General features: G+C 37.4%; 1 protein-coding gene across 4 annotated transcripts in view; it reads left to right on the top strand.

Annotated features, from left to right (window-relative positions):
• The window catches only part of GNAS (GNAS complex locus), a 308,988-nt gene that overhangs the window by 186,211 nt on the left and 98,192 nt on the right, over positions 1-24,585 (top strand). The window lies entirely within an intron of this gene.

Genomic DNA, 24,585 nt, shown 5'->3' with positions numbered 1-24,585 from the left:
CCAAGCTGTTGACTCATTTTTTTGTGATTTTTCTTGCATCACTCATTTCTCTTCTCAATTTTTCCTCTACTTCTCTTATTTGATTTTCAAAATCCTTTTTGAGTTCTTCCATGGTCTGAGGCCAATTCATATTTTTCTTGGAGGCTTTAGATGTGGGAGTTTTCACTTTGTTGTCTTCTTCTGAGTGTATGTTTTGATCTTCCTTGTCACCAAAGTAAGATTCTATAGTCTTAGTTTTTTTTCCCCACATTTTGCTTATTTTCTCAGTCATTCACTTGACTTTTTAACTCTTTGTTAAGGTGGGACTCTGCTTCCGGTGTAGAAGACATACTCTCCCAAGCTTCAGGGGGTTTGTGCAGCTATTTTCAGAGATACTTCTAGGGACCTGTAAGTTTTCAGTTCTTCCAAGGTATTATGATCAAAGGAGAGGTTTTTACTCCTCTCCTGGCCTGTGCTCTGGTCTTTGAGTGACCACAAGCACTCTTTTCTGCCCTGGAACTGTGAGGAGGGTTTCCTCTCTATTGCTGCCACAAGCTCTGCTATGCCAGTGTTCCCCTTGCCTCAAGACTGCCACTCAGGACTGTAACCCAGATCCAAGTACAGGCAAAGCAAGAGTCCTGCCTCAGTGCCAGCAAAGAGACCTCTGTAATCTCATTCTGATCAGTTGTTTGATTCCCCTTACCATCTGTGGACTGAGAGTTCTGGGAGCAGTTGCACGAGGGCCAGGGGCTCAAGTCTGACAGATCTTTCCCACTGACCTCCTAAGTTGTCTTTGGTATTTGTGTGTTGAAAAGTCTGGATACTGCCTCAGCTGCCAGTGATTCAATCTACTGAGGCCTGCTTCAGGTTTGCTGTGGCCCAGTCTGTGCCAGTGTGGCCTATGCTTGTACATTGTAAATTGTACTCCTCTCTCAGCCCAGTGCAACAGACCTTTCTCATCCACCATTCAGGCTGTCTTGGGCTGGAAAGTTGTTTCACTGTCTTTTTTGTGGGTTCTACTGCTTGTTTAGAGTGGAATTTGTTTAGAGTTTAGAGTTGTTTAGAGTAATTTTTTACAGGTAATTGGAGGGGTTTGGAGAGAGCTCAAGTAAGTCCCTGCTTTTACTTTGCCACCTTGACTCCACCTGGGATCCCTGTTAAGTATAATATTGTATAATATTAGGCTTTTAGCATTTTATAACATTAAATAATTACAGAACAAGACGGATTGGAACCTATCTGGAGAGATTTAATCAGACAAAGGATATTTAAAGAGAAATCAGCTAAAGCAGGAAGAAGAGTGAAGTAGAATCTATGTAGGAAAGGGTCTACAGAGTCTGTTCCACTAGCAAACTGGAAAACTAAGGTGAGTTCCAATGCTAAGACAATGGTTATTTTTATATTGCCTTTTGAGTAAGGGTAGCCCTAGGTTCACAGACACTAATTGTAATTAGGAGGCTAGTGAACCCCTAGTTATGACAGAGGTAGACATAGAGACTTTGAGATTTCTGTAGGATGGTAGAGATAGAGGTTCTCAAATACCCCAGATTTCATTTTAATTGTGTATTTCAAGGGACATTTATTTGACCTCTGATATTAACAGCTGCATAATAAGTTGCTCTGCTCTACAAAACATTTTAATAGACATACAACATAATTTGAAAAGTATATAATTGTTATGAATAGATTATAAGATTAGAATTTATTCATAAGGAAAATATAATTTAAATGTTTTATTAGAAGCTTGACATAAAACAGAACGATCAAACTAAATTTGCATAGTATTTATTTAATTTAATGTTAACACATGAAGTATCAGGACGGTTTTTTAAGTCAATACTGATAAGTCCTCAATACTATTCTTTGGTCATTTTTATTCACTTTCCTTCTTATATTGCCCTGGTTAGCATATATTACATTCTTCCAGTTCTCTTTTCTTTCCATTATTTCATAAAGTTCTCTCCAGATTGTTTTTTTTCCCAGTAATTTTTAGTTTTAAGTGCAATATAGTATTTTATCACATGAAAGTACCAGAATTTGTTTAGCCATTAGGTATTTAGGCAGTTTCCAGGTGTGTGTGTGTGTGTGTGTGTGTGTGTGTGTGTGTGTGTGTGTGTGTGTGTGTGTGTGTGATTATATTTAACGATGCTATAAAAATATTTGAAACAGTAACTCTTTCTTAAACATCCAATTCAGGGTATAATAAACGTTAACTTTTTCAATAGAAAATATTTTTAATTGCTTTTCTTTTAACCAAAATACCTACTAAGTGTTGGAAATGCAGAAAAAGTGAAAAAATCCTGACCCTACAGGAGCTTACATTCTAATAGGGGAAACATTTGGATTAGTAGAAAGTTATAAATCACTAATACTGTGTAATTATTGATTTAACAGTGTGCAAATCAAAATCAAAGCTCTTTGTCCTTTGAGGTTTTATAAAATAACTCAAATAGAATTAAACAATTTTCCTCTTAGTTTCACAACTTAATTTTTTTATTGTTCAAACCACAGTAAAAATGATGGAAGAAATCTGACAACCTGCTAAGCTTCTAGATTACCTACATTTACATGATAATTGCTTCGGAAGAAGAATTTTATATTTTTGGTACTACACTCGAATTAGATTTTGGATTTTTGTTTTAGCTATTCTACACTTGATACACTCCCACACCTATTCACATGTGAAGATAAATGAAGAACATGTGCTCAAAATATTCATACTTAATCTGAAACTTTTCCAAATGTTCTAGTACTACTTAGACTAAAAATAGTAAACTGAATTGGAAAAAAAATGTAGTTTCTAAAAAAAATTTTTCATGCCACTTATGGACTTGAATTTGATATGCTGGCACACAACATAATTTTTACATTGAACTCCCTCTTTTTGACTTAAGAATGAAAAGAATGTAAATTTGACTACATATAAAGTTATCACATTAAAACATTTGTATTAATTGAAGAGAATATTTGTGGTGGTTTTAAAAAAAACTTCCTTGAAGTTAAGAGGTATGGGGGCAGTTAAGTGGCACAGTGGATAGAGCATGGGCCCTGGAATCAGGAGGACCTAAGTTCAAATCTGGTCTCAGACACTTACTAACGGTGTGACCCTGAGCAAATCATGCAACCCCAATTGACTCCCCCCCAAAAAGGAAAACGGTCCAGAGGTGTTAAATTCATAATTGGCCAGACTCAGATTAAAATATAATTGGGAAATGTTTGACAAAATAAATAAAAATACAGCACAACATAGCTAATGCTAATTAATAGTTTTCTATTCAGTATGCAGCATTTGGGGATACCTTTCTTTTTGATCAATACCTTTCTATTGATCTAGCCCAAACTCATAATTTTACTGATGAGGAGACAGACCCAGGGAAGTTCAGTGACTTTTCCCAACATCATACAAGTACTTGTAAAGTTGGGGTTTTAACTTAGCTCTTCTAACTTCAAAATCAGCATTCTGTCCACTGAGATTAGTGTCATAGTGTCATAAGCCAGAATGTGCCAGGGCCGAACTTGAACCCCAGTATTACTAAGTTCAAGGTTTGACCCATCAGTCCTCTATGTGATACTATAGTCAAGCATTTGAAAGGCTGGTATATGGACATGGATTAGATTTGTTCTCTGGCCCCAGAGGACAAAACTAGGAGCAAAGGGCAGCAGCTACAAAGAAGTGAATTCAGGCTTGTTGTAAGGAAGGACTTTCCAATAATAAGAGCCATGCACAAGTGAAGTGAACTTTATCCAAAGATAGTAGGTTCCCACTTTCTAGCAGTCTTCGGACATTTATTGAGTGACTACTTAAGTGTCAGCTATATTTTAGTGGAAATTCTTTTTTGAAAGTGGGTTGAAATAAATAGTTGCTGAATTCTCTTCCCATTATAAAATTCCAAGATTGTGTAATGTGTCATGCTGCTTCTCATCTACATATCATAATGAGTGCAATAAAATGCAATCTTAAGCTTCATTGATAAGAACAGAGTAACCAGAAGAAGAGTACTATTAGTATTCTTCTGTGATCAGCCCATATTTACAGCATTGTGATCAATTCTGGGCACTATATTTTAGGAAGGATATTAACATACTAGACTGACAAATATGCTAGTCTGTATTTTAATAAATTAATTGAGCATTTATTAAGCACCTACTCTGCCATGCACACACTGTATTAGGCACTAGGGATACAAAAGTACCATAGACTCTGGTGTCAAGATGTTCATGGATACAGATACATACGAAATAAGTATAGTGATTTGAGGCAGAAGTAGTAATTGGAGGTGAGGAGATGAGGAAATGCAAAGAAAGTGGCATGTGAGTTGACAGAAAGAGAATAAAGGATTCCAAGAAGGAGAGGTAGAGGGAGACCATTCTTCCTCTGTACTATGTGGTACAGCTTGTGCAAAGGTGCCAAGACAGGAAATAAAATTTCCTGTACAAGGATCATATAATCCCCCAACTTGTAAGATAATACAATAAAATTCGTGTGACCCTAAATCTGATGCTAAATTAAAATATAAAATAAGTATAAATAAAGCTGTACTTTTGTCTCAGAAGGTACTTCATGATTTTATAGAATGTCAGGGTCACTTTTTTGAGCTTTAATTGTTTTTGTACTGATATAGCAATTCAGTAAGCATACATTAAGTGCCTTCGATTGTAAAGCATGGTGCAAAGTACTTGTAATACAAATATAAGGGAAAAAATGAACACCACCTTTCAATGAGCTTACATTCTAATGGAGGGACATCTTTTTTTTTAGGTGGGCAAGTAAATATATGGTTATTGGCAAGGGGAAAGAGAGCTAACACTTTAGGGAATCAAGAGATGGTAGAATAAGTTTCTTGAGTAGGTAAATGGAGTGGTCAGATTTGTGCTCTTTCTGTGTAATAGATCTGTGGAGCATAGATTGGAAGTGGTTGAAATTGCAAGCTAGGATTCCAATTTGAAGTCTGATATAATCCAAATAAGAGGTGATGAGGGGCTTGAAGTAGCTATACCTGTGTGAGTGGAGAGAAAATAGATGGATTTGAAAGAGGTGAAGATTAACAATGGGACTTAAAAGTATAGAAATTCTGGTTAATATTCCTTTCGGTAAAATTCTAGATAACATTGTTTACTTTGACATTTTTGTTAATATTTCCCAACTCAAATGTATTTTTATTGTCAGTAGATAGATTTTTAAATAGGCAAATGGATTTTCTTTTCTCAATGATTTGTTGGAATATTTTGAATATAGTGATGCAGTTTCATTCTTTGCCAAATTTTCCTTCTTCTTAGAGGTATTTCTGTGTGCATTTAGGTTGTTCTTTACTATATTTGCATATAATTGGGATGCTACTAATAGTAGAATAACGCATAATTTTCACATTTATATTTTGGTCACTCATGCACTAATCCTACCTTCTATTCTTAGTATTATCTGGTTGTATTGCATGTACTTTCTCCATGAACAATAAGCAAAGGGAGAAAAAAATACCACATTTCTTGGGAAAAGAGAGGCATAAGCTAAAAGGAGAAAAATGGGAAGTAACCATGTAAATAAATATTTTAAACTATTGTATTAAAGTTAATATTTATTCATAGAAGAGTTTTCAATTAAATGAATAATATGAACTTTATCCTGCCACAAATAAAAATTTTATTCTAACAAAAAGATAATAAAGTAGTGGGTACTATTTTATGTGGTCCTGTTAAATGTGATATAGTTTCTTTTTCTGCTGAACATATGTTACAGTGGAAGTTGTTCATATAACTTTTATAATAAGGTATAATATATTAATTTATTAATGTTATCTCTTAAAGAAATAACAAAAGTTAGAGAAATTTTATAAGATTGCTTGGCTTTTGCTAACATACTTCTTATATAGATATAGATATTTATATATATATGTATGAGAGGGAAGATAATAGGAGGGACAGAAAATTGGGGAAAGGGATAATCAGAAGCAAACACTATTGTGGGAGGACAGGGCAAGGGAGAGAATGGAATAAATGAAGGGCAGGATAGGACAGAGGGAAATGTGGTTAGTCTTTTATAACATAAATATGGAAGTGTTTTGCATTGTTACACATATATATATAATTTATTTTTCAGTTCTCAACATTCACTTCCACAAGAATTTGAATTTAAAATTTTCTCCCCAACTCTCCCCACTCCAGGAGAGCATGCACCCCATCTTCCACTTCCTCCAGTCTGTCCTCCCTTTTACTACCCACCCTTCTTCTACCCCCCTTCCTCTCTATTTTCCTGTAGGGCAAAATAGATTTCTATACTCCATTATCTGTGTAGCTTAATTTCCAATTGCATGCTAAACAATTTTTAACATTCAATCTTAAAGCTTTGAGTTCCATGTTCTCTCCCTCCCTCCCCCACCCCCGTTGAGAAAACAAGCAATTCAATATAGGTCATACATGTGTAACAATGCAAACCACTTCCATATTTATGTTATAAAACACTAACCACATTTCCCTCTGTCCTATCCTGCCCTTCATTTATTCCATTCTCTCTCTTGCCTTGTCCTCCCACAATAGTGTTTGCTTCTGATTATCCCTTTCCCCAATTTGCTGTCCCTCCTATTATCTTTCCTCTCCTATCCCCTTCCCCCTTGCCTTCTTGCAGGGTAAAATATATTTCCATATCCATTTGAGTATGTGTTATTCCTTCCTTAACCCAAATCCCATGAGAAAGAGAGTAAGGGTCAGTTATTTCCTTTCATCTCCCCCCCTTCCCCTCCATTGCAGAAGCTCTTTCTTCCCTCTTGCATGTGAGATGATTTGCTACATTCTCCCTTTCCCTTTCTCTTACTCCTAGTACATTCCATTCAACAGTAAATTTTATTTTTATAGGTATTCTCCCTTCATTTTCAGTTCTCTACCCTAATACTGAGAAAGGTCTCACGAGTTACAAATAACATCTTTCCATGTAGGAATGTAAACAGTTCAACTTTAATAAGTTCCTTAATGCTTCTCTTTCCTGTTTACCTTTTCATGTTTCTTTTGATTCTTGTATTTGAAAGTCAGATTTTCTATTCAGCTCTGATCTTTTCAAAAAGAATGCTTGGAAGTCCTCTTTTTCATTGAAATTCCATTTTTCCCCCTGAAGTATTATACTCAGTTTTGCCGGGTAGGTGATTCCCTATCTCCTTTGACCTCTGGAATATCATATTCCAGGCCCTTCAATCCCTTAGTGTAGAAGCTGCTAGATCCTGTGTTATCCTAATTGCATTTCCACAGTACTTGAATTGTTTCCTTCTGACTGCTTGTAATATTTTCTCCTTTACCTGGGAACTCTGGAGTTTGTCTACAATATTCCTGAGAGTTTTCCTTTGGGGATCTCTTTCAGGAGGTGATCAGTGAATTCCTTCCATTTCTATTTTACCCTCTGGTTCTAGAATATCAGTGCAGTTTTCCTTGAAAATTTCTTGGAAGATGATGTCTAGGCTCTTTTTTTGATCATGGTTTTCAGGTAGACCAATAATTTTAAAATTATCTCTCCTGGATCTATTTTCTTCTATTATTATTATCTTCTATTTTTTCATTCTTTTGGTTTTGTTTTATAATTTTTTGGTTTCTCATAAAGTCATTAGCTTCTATCTGCTCCATTCTAATTTTTTAAATTTATTTATTTAACTTTTAACATTCATTTTCACAAAATTTTGGGTTCCAAATTTTCTCACCATTTGTCCCCTCTCCAACCCCAAAACACCGAGCATTCTAGTTGCCCCTATCGCCAATCTGCCCTCTCTTCTATCATCCCTCCCTTCCCTTGTCCCCATCTTCTCTTTTGTCCTGTAGGGCCAGGTAACTTTCTGTATCCCATTATCTGTATTTCTTATTTCCTAGTAGCAAGAATAGTACTCGACAGTTGTTCCTAAAACTTTGAGTTCCAACTTCTCTTCATCCCTCCCTCCCCACCCATTCCCTTTGGGAAGGCAAGCAATTTAGTATAGGCCATATCTCTGTACTTTTGCAAATGACTTCCCTAATAGTCACGTTGTGTAAGACTAACTATATTTCCCTCCATCCTATCCTGCCCCCCATTGCTTCTATTCTCTCTTTTGATCCTGTCCCTCCCCAAGAGTGTTGACTTCAAATTGCTCCCTCCTCCCATTGCCCTCCCTACCATCATCCCCCCCCACCCTGCTTATCCCCTTCTCCCCCACTTTCCTGTATTGTAAGATAGGTTTTCATACCAAAATGAGTGTGCATTTTATTCCTTCCTTTAGTCAAATGTGATGAGAGTAAACTTCATGTTTTTCTCTCATCTCCCCTCTTTTTCCCTCCACTAAAAAGTCTTTTGCCTGCCTCTTATGAGAGAAAATGTGCCCCATTCCATTTCTCCCTTTCTCTTCCTAATATATTTCTCTCTCACCACTTAAATTCATTTTTTTAAGATATGATCCCATCCTCTTCAATTCACTCTGTGCTCTGTGTGTGTGTGTGTGTGTGTGTGTGTGTGTGTGTAATCCCACCCAGTACCCAGATACTGAAAAGTTTCAAGAGTTACAAATATTGTCTTTCCATGTAGGAATGTAAGCAGTTCAACTTTAGTAAGTCCCTTATGACTTCTCTTTGCTGTTTACCTTTTCATGCTTCTCTTCATTCTTGTGTTTGAAAGTCAAATTTTCTTTTCAGCTCTGGTCTTTTCATCAAGAATGCTTGAAAATCCTCTTATTTCATTGAAAGACCATTTTTCCCCCTGAAGTATTATACTTAGTTTTGCTGGGTAGGTGATTCTTGGTTTTAGTCCTAGTTCCTTTGACTTCTGGAATATCATATTCCACTCCCTTCAATCCCTTAATGTAGAAGCTGCTAGATCTTGTGTTACCCTGATTGTATTTCCACAATACTTGAATTGTTTCTTTCTAGCTGCTTGCAATATTTTCTCCTTGACCTGGGAACTCTGGAATTTGGCTACAGTGTTCCTAGGAGTTTCTCTTTTTGGATCTCTTTCAGGTGGTGATCAGTGGATTCCTTGAATACTTATTTTGCCCTCTGGTTCTAGAATCTCAGGGCAGTTTTCCTTGATAATTTCATGAAAGATGATGTCTAGGCTCTTTTTTTGATCATGGCTTTCAGGTAGTCCCATAATTTTTAAATTGTCTCTCCTGGATCTATTTTCCAGGTCAGTTGTTTTTCCAATGGGATATTTCACATTATCTTCCATTTTTTCATTCTTTTGGTTTTGTTTTGTGATTTCTTGGTTTCTCATAAAGTCATTAGCCTCCATCTGTGCCATTCTAATTTTGAAAGAACTATTTTCTTCAGTGAGCTTTTGAACCTCCTTTTCCATTTGGCTAATTCTGCTTTTGAAAGCATTCTTCTCCTCATTGGCTTTTTGCACCTCTTTTGCCAATTGAGTTAGCCTATTTTTCAAGGTGTTATTTTCTTCAGCATTTTTTTGGGTCTCCTTTAGCAAGGTGTTGACCTGCTTTTCATGCTTTTCTTGCATCTCTCCCATTTCTCTTCCCAGTTTTTCCTCCACCTCTCTAACTTGATTTTCAAAATCCTTTTTGAGCTCTTCCATGGCCTGAGCCCATTGAATATTTATTTTGGATGTTTGGGATACAGAAGCCTTGACTTCTGTGTCTTTCCCTGATGGTAAGCATTGTTCTTCCTCATCTGAAAGGATGGGAGGAGATATCTGTTCACCAAGAAAGTAACCTTCTATGATCTTATTTTTTTTCCCTTTTCTGGGCATTTTCCGAGCCAGTTACTTGACTTCTGAGTTTCCTCTCCACACTCACCTCCCCTCCAGATCCGCCCAGCTAGGGCTTAGGGGCTGAGATTCAAATGCTGCTTCCCAGCCTCAGGGCTTTCGGCAGGGGTGGGGCTGCTATTCAGTGTGAGATTAAGTTCAGGTGCATGGGTGGGGGCAGGGCCACCATGTGGGACTTGGTTCCCTCAGGGGGTTTATGCAGAGACCTTCAACCATGGATCCAAGCTCCTGCCTGCTTTGGAAGCCCCTGTCCACTGCTGCATCCACTGCTACATCCACTGCTGCTTCCCGAGGGGGCCTGAGTTATGGGGGCACCCCGCTCCCCTCTTGGCAAGCTGAAAGGACCCTCTCACTGACCTTTGGCACCTGTGGGTGGAGGGACCTGCGCTGCCACTGGAGATTCTGTCCCTGAAGCCTGCTCAGCTCTGCTTCCCTCAGTGCCATGTGGCCAAGGCAGGGCTGGGCTCTGCTCCGGGTCTGGTGCTCGATGGACCTTTTGTGTCAGTTTTTCAGGTCTCTCTGGAACAGAAATCTCCACTCTTTTATTCTGTGGCTTCTGCTGCTCCAGAATTTGTTGGGAGTTCTTCTTTACAGGTATTTTATGGTCTGTGGGTTAGGAGCTAGCATATGTGTATCTTTCTACTCCGCCATCTTGGTTCCTCCCTCCATTCTAATTTTTAAAGAACTATTTTCTTTAGTGACTTTTTGAACCTCCTTTTCCATTTGGCGAATAATGCTTTTTAAAGCATTCTTCTCATTGACTTTTTGGACCTCTTTTGCTATTTGGGTTAGTCTGTTTTTAAAGGTGTTATTTTCTTCAGTATTTTTTAGAGTCTCCTTTAGTAAACTGTTGACTTGCTTTTTATGATTTTCTTGTATTGCTCTCATTTCTCTTCCCAATTCTTCCTCTGCCTCTCTTATTTGATTTTCAAAATCCTTTTTGAGCTCTTCCATGGCCTGATACCATTGAATATTTAGTTTGGATATTTGGGATGTAGAAGCCCTGAATTTTATGTCTTCCTCTGATGGTATATCTTGTTCTTCCTCATCCAAAAGGATGGAAGAAAATACCTTTTCACCAAGAAAGTAACCTATATTTATTTTTTCCCTTTTTTGGGCATTTTCCCAGACAGTTATTTGACTTTTGAGTCCTTTATCAAGTGGAGGGTATACTCTAGGGACCTGTAAGTTCTCAGTTCCTCTAAGTGGCACAATCAAGGGAGAGGAAACTCCTCTCCTGGCCTATGCTCTGGTCTGGGAGCAACCACAAACTTTTCTGCCCAGAATCAGTGACTAGGATTCCCTCTCCAGAGCCTCTACCAGTTCCACCATGCCAGTGCTCCTCCTCAGCCCAAGACCGCCATTCAAGACTGAGACCCAGATCAGCCTCTTGATTATCCCAGAGTCTTTAGGCAGAGGGATCCAAAAGTGGCTGCTGGGGCCAGACAACTCTCCCCCTCTCACCCAGGTGAAATAGGTTTCTCTCTGACCTTTGAAGCTCTCTTTGCTATTTGTGGGTTGAGAAATCTGGGAGCCATAGCTGCTACCTGTGATTCTGTGCCCTGAAGCCTGCTCTAGTCCTGTCCTTGCCTCATGGCCCAGGCTGGACTGCACTCCACTCCTAGCCCAGTGTGATAGACCTTTCCTGTCAGACTTCCAGGATGTCTTGGGCTGGAAATCTCTTTCACTCTGTCATTTTGTGGCTTCTGCTGCTCTAGAATTTGTTTAGAGTCATTTTTTACAGGTATTTTGTGGGTTATGGGGGGAGAGCCAGAGCAGGTCCGTCTTTCTACTCCACCATCTTGGCTCTACCCCCTTCTGACTTACTTCTTAAAGTGCCCAAATGCTATGCCTATGATTGGACCACATCTTTGTTACAACAGTTTTTAATTTATTCAACTTTCTTTTCTTGAAGAATTATTGCAAAAAATATAAAACTTTTAAAGGTGCAAGATTGCATTTCTTTATAAAAATAACTCATCTGTATTAAGTCTTAAGGTTAACACTCACAATCATGATGTAAGGTAGGTAGTGAGGGTATTATTGGCCCCAATTTACAGAGGAGGAAACAAAGTTATAGAGTGTTCATGTTACATAATGGATGGAGCGCTGGACATGGAACCAGAAAAACTCTGACTCTCTCACTGAGTGACCATGAACGAGAATTTTCTCCTTTATGAGCATCAGGATCTTTATCTATAAATGGAAATAATACTTGGACAACTTATAGGTTATTGTGAGGGTCAAATAAGAGAATATATCTTAAGTGCTTTGCAAACTTTTTGCAAACTTTAAAGCACTACATGATATCAGTTCTTTTTGTTAGGATAATGGCAATATCACTGACCTGTGGATACTTAGTAATATGGGTCAGAGCTGAAGTTTGGACATGGATTCTCCTGATTCCAAGTAAAACACTGTTTCCATTACACCACACTGAGCCACCTAACTACCTCCGAGGCAACCAGAGGTTAAGTGATTGCCCAGGGTCAAAGAGCTAGTAAGTGTCTGAGACTGAATTTTATCTCAGATCTTCGTGACTCCAGGGCCAGCCCTCTACCCACTGTACCACCTAGCTGCCCCAATAAATGCTCATTAAATTAAACTGAAAATACAGTTATAATATGTAATTGTAATATAGTTGACATTCCCTTCCCACTTTATGTGCTCTTTGCCTAAGATCCAAATACTGTACCACCTAGCCCAGTGCATAAGACTTTCCCTAGAAACACACAAAGCACAGGGAAGTACAAACACAAATATATAGGGAAAACTACCCAGATAAGCAGATTCCCTAGAAATCCATCTATTGCTCTGACATTTTGAAATCTTTTGTGCTTTACTCTCCATCTTTCCAGCACAGTCAACTCTTTAATCCCAGTATAAGCTTCAATTTAAGCACATCAGTCTAGAGACCTAAGCTCTAGTTTTTTATATTCTGCCTACATGTAGCATTTGAAAGGAAGAGCTCATACTTTTGTTAGTGCTCTGATCACAGAATCATAGAATTTTGAAGTTAAGTCCTCAGAGGTTATCTAGTCCAACCTGTACATGAACAGGAATTTCCTCTACAATATACCTGGAAAATGGTCATGGTACCTTTCCTTGAAGACTTCCCAACAGTCATGATGATGAGGGCAATACCTGCCAAGGCAAAAATACTATCTGCATTGTACAGATAAAGAAATTGAGAAAAATTAAATGACTTGTCCATGGTCATATATCTAGGGTTAGAATTGGGATTTGAAAGCTAAGTTTCTTCTGACTTCACACCCAGTGCTATTCCCACTTTACCACATTGTTTAAAACTGTACTGGTTTTAGAGTCAGAAGACTGAGTCCGACTTTATTCAACTGTGACTTTGAAGGGAGTCATTTATTAGTTGTGTAACTGTGACCAAATTACTTAACCTCTCTAAGCCTTAGATTCTTCACCATAAAGCAGTATTTAGAGCAAAAGAGACTTTATGGGTCACTTAGTCCAATGTTCTTCTTCTCTTGGAGAGACTGTGATTTGCCAAAATTTTTGTGGTAGTCAGGATTTGAAGCCAAATCCAAACTTAACTCTTTTGCCACTGTACCATTCTGTCAACAGCTGTTGTTTTTCTTCTTCCACAACTCAATTAGCTTTATTATTGTAACAGTTATATTAGCATATGAACTCTATTTGGTAAGCAATGGTGGAGGGCAGTGAAAATTTTTTAGTAGAAGAATGAGGAGATCACAATTATATATAGGATGGTTACTTGGGCTTTGATGTGAAGGGGTAAATTGGGGAACAGCAGCAGCAGCAGTGAAAAGGAGGGCATAGATTTAAATAATGGTAGCGAGAGAATTAACTCATGGCCAATAATTGAATGTAGGTGGCAGCTAATAGAGAGAGGAGATGACTGGGAAGATAGTGGGAATATCATCAGAAGTAGAGAAGTTGAAGGTGTGTGTAGTAGGGGAAGATTTCAGTTTGGGACATATTGAGTTCAAAGTGCCTAAGACATCCAAGATTACTTATCCAGTAGGTAACTGATGCTGTGATCCTGGTGCTCTGGGGAAAAGTTTGAGTAGGAGATAAAAAGATTTGGAATTTATTTATGTAGAGTTGATAATTTAAGCCTTGGAAGTAGATAGATCACCAAGAAGAGTGTAGAGAAAGATGTGTCAAGGAAAAACCTTGCAGTCACTATGAAAGGCAGTGTGACATAGTGAAAAGAGGATTGGATTTGGGGTCAGTAACCTTGACCAGGTCGTTTGACCTTTCTGGGCCTTAGCTTCTCCTAAAATGAGCAATTTGGATTAGATGGTATTAAGCTCTCTTGTAGTTGTAAATAATTTGGACCTATATTTAAAGGGTAGAAAGGAAGATGAATAACTACCCAAAGAGATATCAGAGATATAGGAGGTATATGAGATTGTAGTATCCTGAAGGTAAGAGGGATGATGCTATCAAGAAGAGAGAGTGATTACTAGTGTCAAATATGGTGGTAAGTCATGAAAGATTAGAATAGAAATTGAGCCACTGAATTTAGCAATACAGCATAACCTTGGAAATAGTTGTTTCAGAGCAGTAGTGATCACAGAAACTAGAATAGAAGGGGTTGAGGATGTTTCAATGGTAAGAAAATAGATTCAACAAATGTAGCATACTTTTTGTTAGAGATTTGATTAGTCATGGGAAGATGATAGAACCAAAATATGATGAGATGGCAGAATCAAGGGAAGTATTTTTTTAAAGGATAGAGGAGAGCAACTAAGTTTGCTTGTGGAGAAAAGAACCAGAATTAAGGGAGAGACTGAAGATGCATAAGAGAGTCATGGTAAAGCTTCAGTAGAACATGCAGGGGAATTGTATCAAGGGTTCAGGTGGAAAGGTTAGGCTGGGCAAGAAAGAAGGACCATCTTTTCCTCTTTGAAGGGAAGGAAAGAGGTGGCTAAATGCATTGAGAGGTTTAACCAGGAACTGAGGAGATTAATATCAACCTCAACTTCAGTGCTGCTGAAACACAAACATCATTTTTTAAAAAGTTTTTTAAATCAAATTATTTTTAATCAAATTATCTTTTGTTTTTACATCAGTAATTTCTGAGTAAACTTCATCCCCAGTTCTCCCTATCTCCCCAAGCTAAAAAAAAATAAGTTAAAGCAATCCAACAGCAACTGTTCTGATAACATATTCAATATTCACAGTCATCTATCCTCTCTGCAGAAGGAGAGAGGTGAATTTTCTCATCTCTTAAACCAAAGTTATTCTTTACAGTTACATAGCCTTCAGCTTTGTTTTAGAGCTATTTTCATTTCCATTATAGTAGTCATTGTGTTATATTATTTTTCTGATTCTATTTACTTCACTTTGTATCAGTTCATAGAACTCCTGTGTATCTCTGAATGCTTATGGTGCAATAATATTCCGTTACATTTATATGCCTCAATTTGTTCAAGCCATTCCCCAGTGTGTATCCATTTTGTTTCTAGTTTTTTGCTACCACAGAAAGTGCTTCTATGCATAGTTTGCTATATTTTGAGATGTTTGCATTTTATCTCCTTAAATTCATTAGATATGAATATGCAAATGACTTTTCTTGAGTAATTCCAAATTGTTTTTCAGAATGCTTAGACCAATTTATAGGTGTCCTAATACTAGATTGTTACGTTTGTCCTCTCACTATATCCCAAGTTTGGTTATTTATGTTTTTGTCATCTTTGTCAATTTGCTAGATATGAAAGTAAGCCTTAGAGTTATTTTAGTTCATATTTCTCCAAATTGTTAGTGATTTGGATCATGTTTTCATATGATCTCTAATAGTTTGCAGTTCTTTTGAAAACTGTTCCTGTGCTTTCACTATACTTTGGAAATAATTTTTACTTTAACATAGTCTCTAGTCATCTAAATATCATGGACTTCCAAATTTTATCACATATTTTATGAAAAGATTATTAGTCTCTCAATTGACAGTTTTCCCTATTTAGCTGCATTGATTTTGTTTGTAGAAACCTTTTAAATTTTATGTAGTTAAAATAGATTATTTCTCTTTTATAATGTCAGCCTTTAGTTAAGAATTCTCCCCCTCAAGATATCATATCCCTGCAATGTCCCTACTCTTGATGGCAATTTCCTATAGTCAAAAGCCTAATACCAGATTGATTAAATTATAGATTATTGGTAGGGGAACATCCGAGGTTAAGTCTAAAATTAAGCATAGGACTTTAGACCAATAACAATAAGTTAGGGTCCTTTAATTCTTAGTAATACTGTGAAGACAATTAGGTCAAGAGCTTGTGAAGTTAGCAACATAAATGTTATTTGTGTCTCAGTTGGGTAATATTCAAAAAAAAAATTCTTTTGTGGTCCATATGGTAAATGCTTTAAAAAGAAGTATCACCTGACCAAAAGTTTGAATTGTTTTATCTGTTATAAACTGTTAAAAATGAAAAGTAAAATTTAAAAAAAAAAGGAAAGGAAAAACAAACCTACAACTTCATACACAGCCCTCTTTTTCTGTTTGTCAGATTGAAATGTTTATATCTATATGTTTATCAAGTTCAGAATAAGAAAAAATTAAAACAAATTTTTTTAAAAAGTCAAAAAAAAAAAAAGAATTCTCTCCCTTCACTGGACATGGTACTAGGAGAGAGTGAAGCTAGTAGTTTACTTGAATTGTGGAATTCTAAGCTACAGTGTGCTTAAGACAGTTAAGGGTCCAAACTAAATCCAGTACCAGTTTGGTGAGCTCCTGAGAGCAGGGAACCACCAAGCTGCCTAAGGAGAGGCTAACTGGCCAAGGGCAAAAGTAGAAAAATGTTAAAACTTCTGTGCCAGTCAGCAGTAGGATTGGGTAGATCAGCTATCCACTTGCAAAGTTTTGTGCTCTCTGGTATCACATGCTAGTTACACCTTATTTTCTGCTCATTTGCTCTGCAGTTTTTCTAGTATTATTAAATGGGAAATTCTTCTCCAACTATGCTCTGAGGACAAATATCTATTTTCATTATTTCCTATCTACCATATTAAATTTAAGTATATTTATGTTATGTAAGGAGAATCTTTATGTACTATTCATTCTTAGATCCTAGGTCATCATAATTAATTCTTATAAAGTTTTATTCTTAAATTATAAATCTATATAAATCTAAAACTTCTTACTGATTTTTAAATTTAATCCTTAAAAAACTTTAATCCATAAAAATTCTTAGTATATTATTAGTGTACTTGACTTGTATTTTGTTATAAAGGCTTATTTGGGAGGGTTTGTGTTAATTAAAATTGTATCAATTCAAATATTATACTTCTCTCAGTTTTGATATTATGAAATAGTCTATTGTAACAAAAGAATTATCAAAATAGCATGTTACCTTAAAATTTTCCTTTTACAAGATGAGTAAATATGGTTTTGCCAATAGATTGCCCCTTACCTTGCCAATCATTAGATACCTTGAGTATATCACATTTAATAATAGAACTGAGACCTGGAATCCTGGGAAAATAAAGAAAAAATGGGGAGAATTTGGTTTCAGATCAGAGGTATTATATATTAAAGTTTTTTTCCACTGTCTTCTTGCAGTTTGCTCTGTCCTTTGTTTGATGCCAAAGAAAGTACTGCTCTCAAGACATTTGTTCATTTAGCATTCTGTAATCCCGATGAAATAGGGCCTAGTCCAAGGAATATCAAAAAATAGTTTAAAGTTGAATTTATTATTAATGTGTTGCTGTTTGATGTGGTTTTTACTTTTGTACTCTCTCAGTGTTACTTTTAAAAAAGAAATTGAATTTTGAAAGCAAAAGATTTTAGGTTTTTTGGTTGTTACTAATCTTTACAAAACAACCTTTTTTGGATATAATATTTTTTCATTGGTTTAATATGGCTGGGAAATTTAATGGGGTGTTGCTTTTAGTGTAAGATAGAGGTAGGAACCTCTGTGATATTGTTGATATAGGGAATCCACAGATGAGAAAACTGCCTCTCTGAATGCAGCACTTTCTGTGCAACTTGCAGTATTATTAGAAAGTTATTTAGAGCTGGCAGGTTACATGACTTGCCTGGAGTCTCATAGCTAGTAGCACTGTATACACTATGCCTTGAGGCCTTTTACTTTTAGTATATAGTTCACTGGAAAGCTAATTCTAAAATTCATTTGTAGACCTGAAGGACATGTAGTTTTTTTGGATGAGACTAGCAAAAAGACATATAAAGAAATAATAAGACTTTATTGATTAAGTTTTGATAGAATTTTTTCCCCTTATGATTATGTTTTTATGGTTAGGTTCTTTGTAGATATGTTGGTGTGCACCCTACTTTAACATTTTTGTGGTGCTGTGGAAAGATTTCTGAAACTGGAATCATAGGACCTGAGTTTGAGGCCCAGCTCTGTTACTTTCTGTGTGTCTTTGGACAAGTCACTTAATCTCTTTGGACTCAGTTTCCTCATTTGTAAAATGAAGAATTTGGAGTAGGTGACCTCTAAGATCCTTTCCAGCTTTGACTCTTAAGTTCTATGATGCATGTCAAATCTTTTTTCTTTTGCAAATATCTGTGAATTTGAAATAACCAGGAAACAGCATGAAGAGAGTCAGAATTAGTGTGGTAATTTTTCCATGAACATCATATGATTTATACATGAAAAATGCTAAGGGGAAAGATCAGTTGTGAGCTAGCTAATAGAATGAGAAATAATTGCCAATTTTTGTCAACTTTCCTTGAGTTGCCTTCTTTTGATAACTATTGCCACATTTGACCCTTTTTCTTTAACATTTTTGGCTTAGATGCAAAATAAGACTTTTTTTAATATGGCCAGTGTGGACTTTGCTTTATTATATTAATAATATAAGAAGTGTGGACGTAGTTATTACAAGGATTTTGTCCCTTTTTTTAAGGTTGTAGGTGGGAAGTAGAGCCATAGTAGCCAAAAAATGGAAAGATGGGTGGGAAAGAGGGAAACTGGAACATTTTTTTAAATGCACAGAAAAGAACAGAAGAAAGTTCAGAGGGGAACACAGTCAAGTAGAACAAAATTTATAATATATTTTTTTTTAAAAGAAAAAGAAGTTGGGGGCGGAGCCAAGATGGCGGAGTAGAAAGACACACATACACATAGCTCCAAACCCACAACCCGTAGAACATCTGTAAAAAGGAACTCACGGCGAATTCTGGAGCACGAGAGGCCACAGAACAGTGGAGCGAAGGAGATTTCGGTTCCAGAGGGACCTGCAAACTTCTCACAAAAGGTCCTTTGCGCTGCAGACTGGGCGCCGGGACTGGAAGCCAAGCACAGCCCTGCCGTGCCTGCAGCACCAAGAGGAGAAGATCCGAGCAGGCTTCAGGGACGGGATCTCCAGCAGCCGCACGGGTCCCTCCACCCACAGGTGATAGGGGTCGGTGAGAGGGTCTCTTTGGCGGGTCGAGAGGGGAGTGGGGTGCCCCCATAACTCAGGCCCCCTCGGGAGGCAGCAGCTGAGGCAGCGGAAGACGAGGGCTCCCCAAGCAGGCAGGAGCCTGGATCCATTGTTGAAGGTCTGTGCATAAACCCCCTGAGGGAACTGAGCCTGAGAGGCGGCCCTGCCCCCACCTGAGCACCTGAACTTAATCTCACACTGAATAGCAGCCCCGCCCCCGCAAAAAGCCCTGAGGTTGGGAAGCAGCATTTGAATCTCAGACCCCCAAGTGCTGGCTGGGAGGATCAGGAGGCGAAGTGGGTGTGAAGAGAATATTCAGAAGTCAAGTCACTGGGTAGGAAAATGCCCAGAAAAGGGAAAAGAAATAAGACTATAGAAGGTTACTTTCTTGGTGAACAGGCATTTCCTCCCTTCATTTCTGATGAGGAAGAACAATGCTTACCATCAGGGAAAGACACAGAAGTCAAGGCTTCTGTATCCCAGCCCACTCAATGGGATCAGGCCATGGAAGAGCTCAAAAAGAATTTTGAAAATCAAGTTAGAGAGGTGGAGGAAAAGCTGGGAAGAGAAATGAAAGACATGCAGTCAAAGTATGAACAGCAGGTCAGCACCCTGCTAAAGGAGACCCAAAAAAATGCTGAAGAAAATAACACCTTGAAAAATAGGCTAACTCAATTGGCAAAAGAGGTGCAAAAAGCCAATGAGGAGAAGAATGCTTTCAAGAGCAGAATTAGCCAAATGGAAAAGGAGATTCAAAAGCTCACTGAAGAAAATAGTTCTTTCAAAATTAGAATGGAACAGATGGAGGCTAATGACTTTATGAGAAACCAAGAAATCACAAAACAAAACCAAAAGAATGAAAAAATGGAAGATAATGTGAAATATCCCATTGGAAAAACAACTGACCTGGAAAATAGATCCAGGAGAGACAATTAAAAAATTATGGGACTACCTGAAAGCCATGACCAAAAAAAGAGCCTAGACATCATCTTTCATGAAATTATCAAGGAAAACTGTCCTAATATTCTAGAACCAGGGGGTAAAATAAACACTGAAAGAATCCACCACCCACTTCCTGAAAGAGATCCAAAAAGAGAAACTCCTAGGAACATTGTGGCCAAATTCCAGAGTTCCCAGGTCAAGGAGAAAATATTGCAAGCAGCTAGAAAGAAACAATTCAAGTATTGTGGAAATACAATCAGGATAACACAAGATCTAGCAGCTTCTACATTAAGGGATCGAAGGGCGTGGAATAGGATATTCCAGAAGTCAAAGGAACTAGGACTAAAACCAAGAAACACCTACCCAGCAAAACTGAGTATAATACTTCAGGGGAAAAATTGGTCTTTCAATGAAATAGAGGACTTTCAAGCATTCTTGATGAAAAGACCAGAGCTGAAAAGAAAATTTGACTTTCAAACACAAGAATGAAGAGAAGCACGAAAAGGTGAACAGCAAAGAGAAGTCATAAGGGACTTACTAAAGTTGAACTGTTTACATTCCTACATGGAAAGACAATATTTGTAACTCTTGAAACTTTTCAGTATCTGGGTACTGGGTGGGATTATACACACACACACACACACACACACACACACACACACGCACACATACATAGAGACAGAGTGCACAGAGTGAATTGAAGAGGATGGGATCATATCTTAAAAAAATGAAATCAAGCAGTGAGAGAGAAATATATTGGGAGAAGAAAGGGAGAAATGGAATGGGGCAAATTATCTCTCATAAAAGAGGCAAGCAAAAGACTTATTAGTGGAGGGATAAAGAGGGGAGGTGAGAGAAAAACATGAAGTTTACTCTCATCACATTCCACTAAAGGAAAGAATAAAATGCACACTCATTTTGGTATGAAAACCTATCTTACAATACAGGAAAGTGGGGGATAAGGGGATAAGCAGGGTGGGGGGGATGATGGAAGGGAGGGCATGGGGAGGAGGGAGCAATCTGAGGTCGACACTCATGGGGAGGGACAGGATCAAAAGAGGATAGAAGTAATGGGGGACAGGATAGGATGGAGGGAAATATAGTTAGTCTTATACAACACAACTATTATGGAAGTCATTTGCAAAACTACACAGATTTGACCTATATTGAATTGCTTGCCTTCCAAAGGGAAGGGGTGGGGAGGGAGGGAGGTAAAGAAGTTGGAACTCAAAGTGTTAGGAACAACTGTCGAGTAATGTTCTTGCCACTAGGAAATAAGAAATACAGGTAAAGGGGTATAGCAAGTTATCTGGCCTTACAGGACAAAAGAGAAGATGGAGACAAGGGCAGAGAGGGATGATAGAAGAGAGAGCAGATTGGTCATAGGGGCAATTAGAATGCTTGGTGTTTGGGGGGGAGGGGAGAAAAGGGGAGAAAATTTGGAACCCAAAATTTTGTTAAAATGAATGTCAAATAAATAAATAAATAAAAAGAAAAGAAAAGGAAGTTGTAATAGAGGTTTGCAATTTGGGATACCATTCTCTTTTTCCGCATATCAGAAAATGCTCATTTTACTTGGTGATAAGAATAAAAACATTTTTAACTGTTTTGACTGTGATAATTATACTATATTTGTTCTTCCATTTCTCTTACTACTAATAACTGTTTCTTATTGATTCTCCTTAATTCTCCTGCGATCTAAATGAAATCAGATTTAGGCTTCCTCCCTTAACTTATATTTTGGGAATTTCTTTGGAGATGGATTGCCAAATCCTAAGGACTTTCCTGAACTTAACATTTTCAGTTGAATGTTCTTCCATTGCTTCAAACTCAATATATTTAAAATTGAATAGCTCACTTTCCTACAGTGCCTCCTTACTGACATTTCTATTTCTAGTAATGGTACTATCCTTCGTTTCAACAGTGATATAACCTAGCCTTGAAAGCTTAGTCAGCTTTGATCATTTCTCACGCTTATCCCCCACATCAATATGACCATCATTAGTCCTTGTGATTCTTTCTTTAAGTTATCTCTTATATCTCTCCCTTCCTTTCTGTTGCCACTGAAACCTTAGTTCAGGGATTTATTTCATCACTTTACTGAAAAGGTTTCCTAACTGATCTCCCTTTTATATTCCATGTAGGTAAGGAAGTCCTGAGATTCAAAGGATGCGTTACAGTATTTACTGGTTGTTTTGACTCAGAATATAAACCACTTAGAGGAGGGACTTTGTCAGACCAAAAATTAAGGATAATAAAAAGAAAATCAAATTTGTTTTTAACTGAATACACTATTGATGTCTTAATAAAATTCCTCTGATGATAGGAGTCTTTTATATACTTTAATTTTATTGTTCTCCACTGAATAAGATACGTTGTTCTTTTTGAATTTACAACAGCCACACATCAAATTTCTTTTTCTTTGTGAATCTAAATGAATTCATAGAATCAACCTGTACATGAATAAAGATCAGCTCTTTAATGTACCCAAACTTTACTTGAAGATCACTATTGCAGAACTTACTGTCAGCAGGAAGCAGTGAATATTAATCTTGTCTTTGCTATGTTAGGAGAGCTGGAAGGGTAGGAGGATGATGAAGGAAAGGGGGGGGGAGGGAGACAGAGATGGTACTGCTGTCAGAGCTCTAGGAAGAAGAGAATGAGGAGAAATATGAAGTAGTTAAGCTGATGATTCCAATGATTGACAAGAAGGGATATGAAACTACTTGATATTCCTTCAGAAAAGACACTGCATCTTTTTCCTCCAAGCATTTTCACCAGATGCCCCTCATGCCTTGCATGAACTCTTTCTTCATCTCGGCTTCTTGGCTTTCCTGTCTTCATTCAAGTAATAGTTAAAATCTCACTGTCTACAGGAAACCTTTTTCTTCTCTCCATGGATTATTTCCTATTTATATTGTCTGTACATAGTTTCATGTGTTATATCCCTGATTGAATATGAACTCCTTGAGAGCAGGGATGTTTTACTTTTCTTTGTATTTCCAGCACTTGGCACAGTCTTATTGATAGCTCTGATTGTTAGGAAGTATTTTTCCACTCTAACAATGCAAAATATATCTCTCTCTTCAGCTTCTACCCATTGCTCCTAGTTCTACTAAATAAAACAAAACAAGTTTAATTCATTTTTTCATTTGACAGACAGCCTTTCAAATATTTGTTTTATCCCTCCCAACTCTCTTATCCAGGCTAAACCATTCTCATTTCCTTTATCTGAACCTCATGGCATGATCTCTAGGCTCTTCATCTTACTAATGGTCCTTTTGTGATTGCTGTCCAGCATATCACTGCCTTTCCTATAATGTGGTCCCTAGAACTGAACATAGTTCTGGTGTGACCAGGGTAGAAGACAGAATTATCAGTTCCTGAGTTCTGGATACTTTGCACTTCTTAAGTGTATATTTCGAACTGGGTATCACATAGGAATCTCAAACTAAATATGATCAAAAGAGGTTCACCATTCTAGTCTCATCCTAGATCCACCCATACTCTGTCAATTGTCAAATCATTAATACCTCCATAATATTTATCTCCTCTACACTAGCACAGCCCACACCCAACTTCAAGCCCACATCACCTCTGGGCTAGACTATTGCAATAACTTCCTAATTGGTCTCCCTGCCTCAAGTATCTCCCCATTCCAATCCATCTGCTGCATTACTACCAGAGTGATTTTTCTGTGGCACAGGATTGATTATGTTGCCTCTTCGTCGATAAACTGCAGTTACTATTCCTTACTTTCAAAATCAAATATCCTCTCCTCCATTTTGACATTTAAAGTTCTACCCAACCTGACCACATCCTGCTTTTCCAGTCTTCTTACATATCACTCCCCACTCCACACCCTAAGGTCCATCTATACTATCCTTCTTGTTATTTTACATACATGACACTACATCTCTCATCTTCCATGCCTTTGCCTTATCCTCATATCTTGAATGCTATCTTTACTTACTTGCAATCTCTTGGAATACCTAGTTTCTTTCAAGACTCAGCTCAAGTCATCTTATTCATGAGACTTTTTTTTAATCTCTCAACTGCTCGTGCCTTATTTCCCTTCCTTTTAAGTTTATCTTTTAACTGTTTTGTATGTGCTTTTTATGTATCCATGCATGTTCATGTCTCCTCTGTTAGAATGTAAGGTCCTTGAGAACAGAGACCATTTCTTTTTCCCTCTATTATGTCTTAGACTTCTAGCACACTGCTTGGCACATAGTAGGCACTAATAAGTACTTGTTTATTGATACACCCTAAGTCTGCATTAGCCTTTTTGAATATCATGTAACATTACTGACACCTTTTGAGCTTGCATTCTATTAGATCTTTTTTTAAAAATGAAATTCTATTAAATCACATAAACACTAATATTTTGCTTACTAGTATTCATTTCATTTTGTAGATCAAGAAACCAAGGTGTGGAGAAGTTGAATGAATTTCCTAGGGTCACACAGTTAATCAGTGCCTTAGGCAGGATTCAAGCTCAAGTCTTCCTCGCTCCAAGTCTCGAACTCTTGTCTAGTGTGCTACAGTGCTTCCTCACAGGAGTG

Source organism: Notamacropus eugenii, chromosome 1 (assembly GCF_028372415.1).
Source record: "Notamacropus eugenii isolate mMacEug1 chromosome 1, mMacEug1.pri_v2, whole genome shotgun sequence".
Lineage (NCBI taxonomy): Eukaryota > Metazoa > Chordata > Mammalia > Diprotodontia > Macropodidae > Notamacropus > Notamacropus eugenii.
Note: the sequence above shows the minus strand (reverse complement) of the source record. Positions and strands in the feature narration are given on the sequence as shown.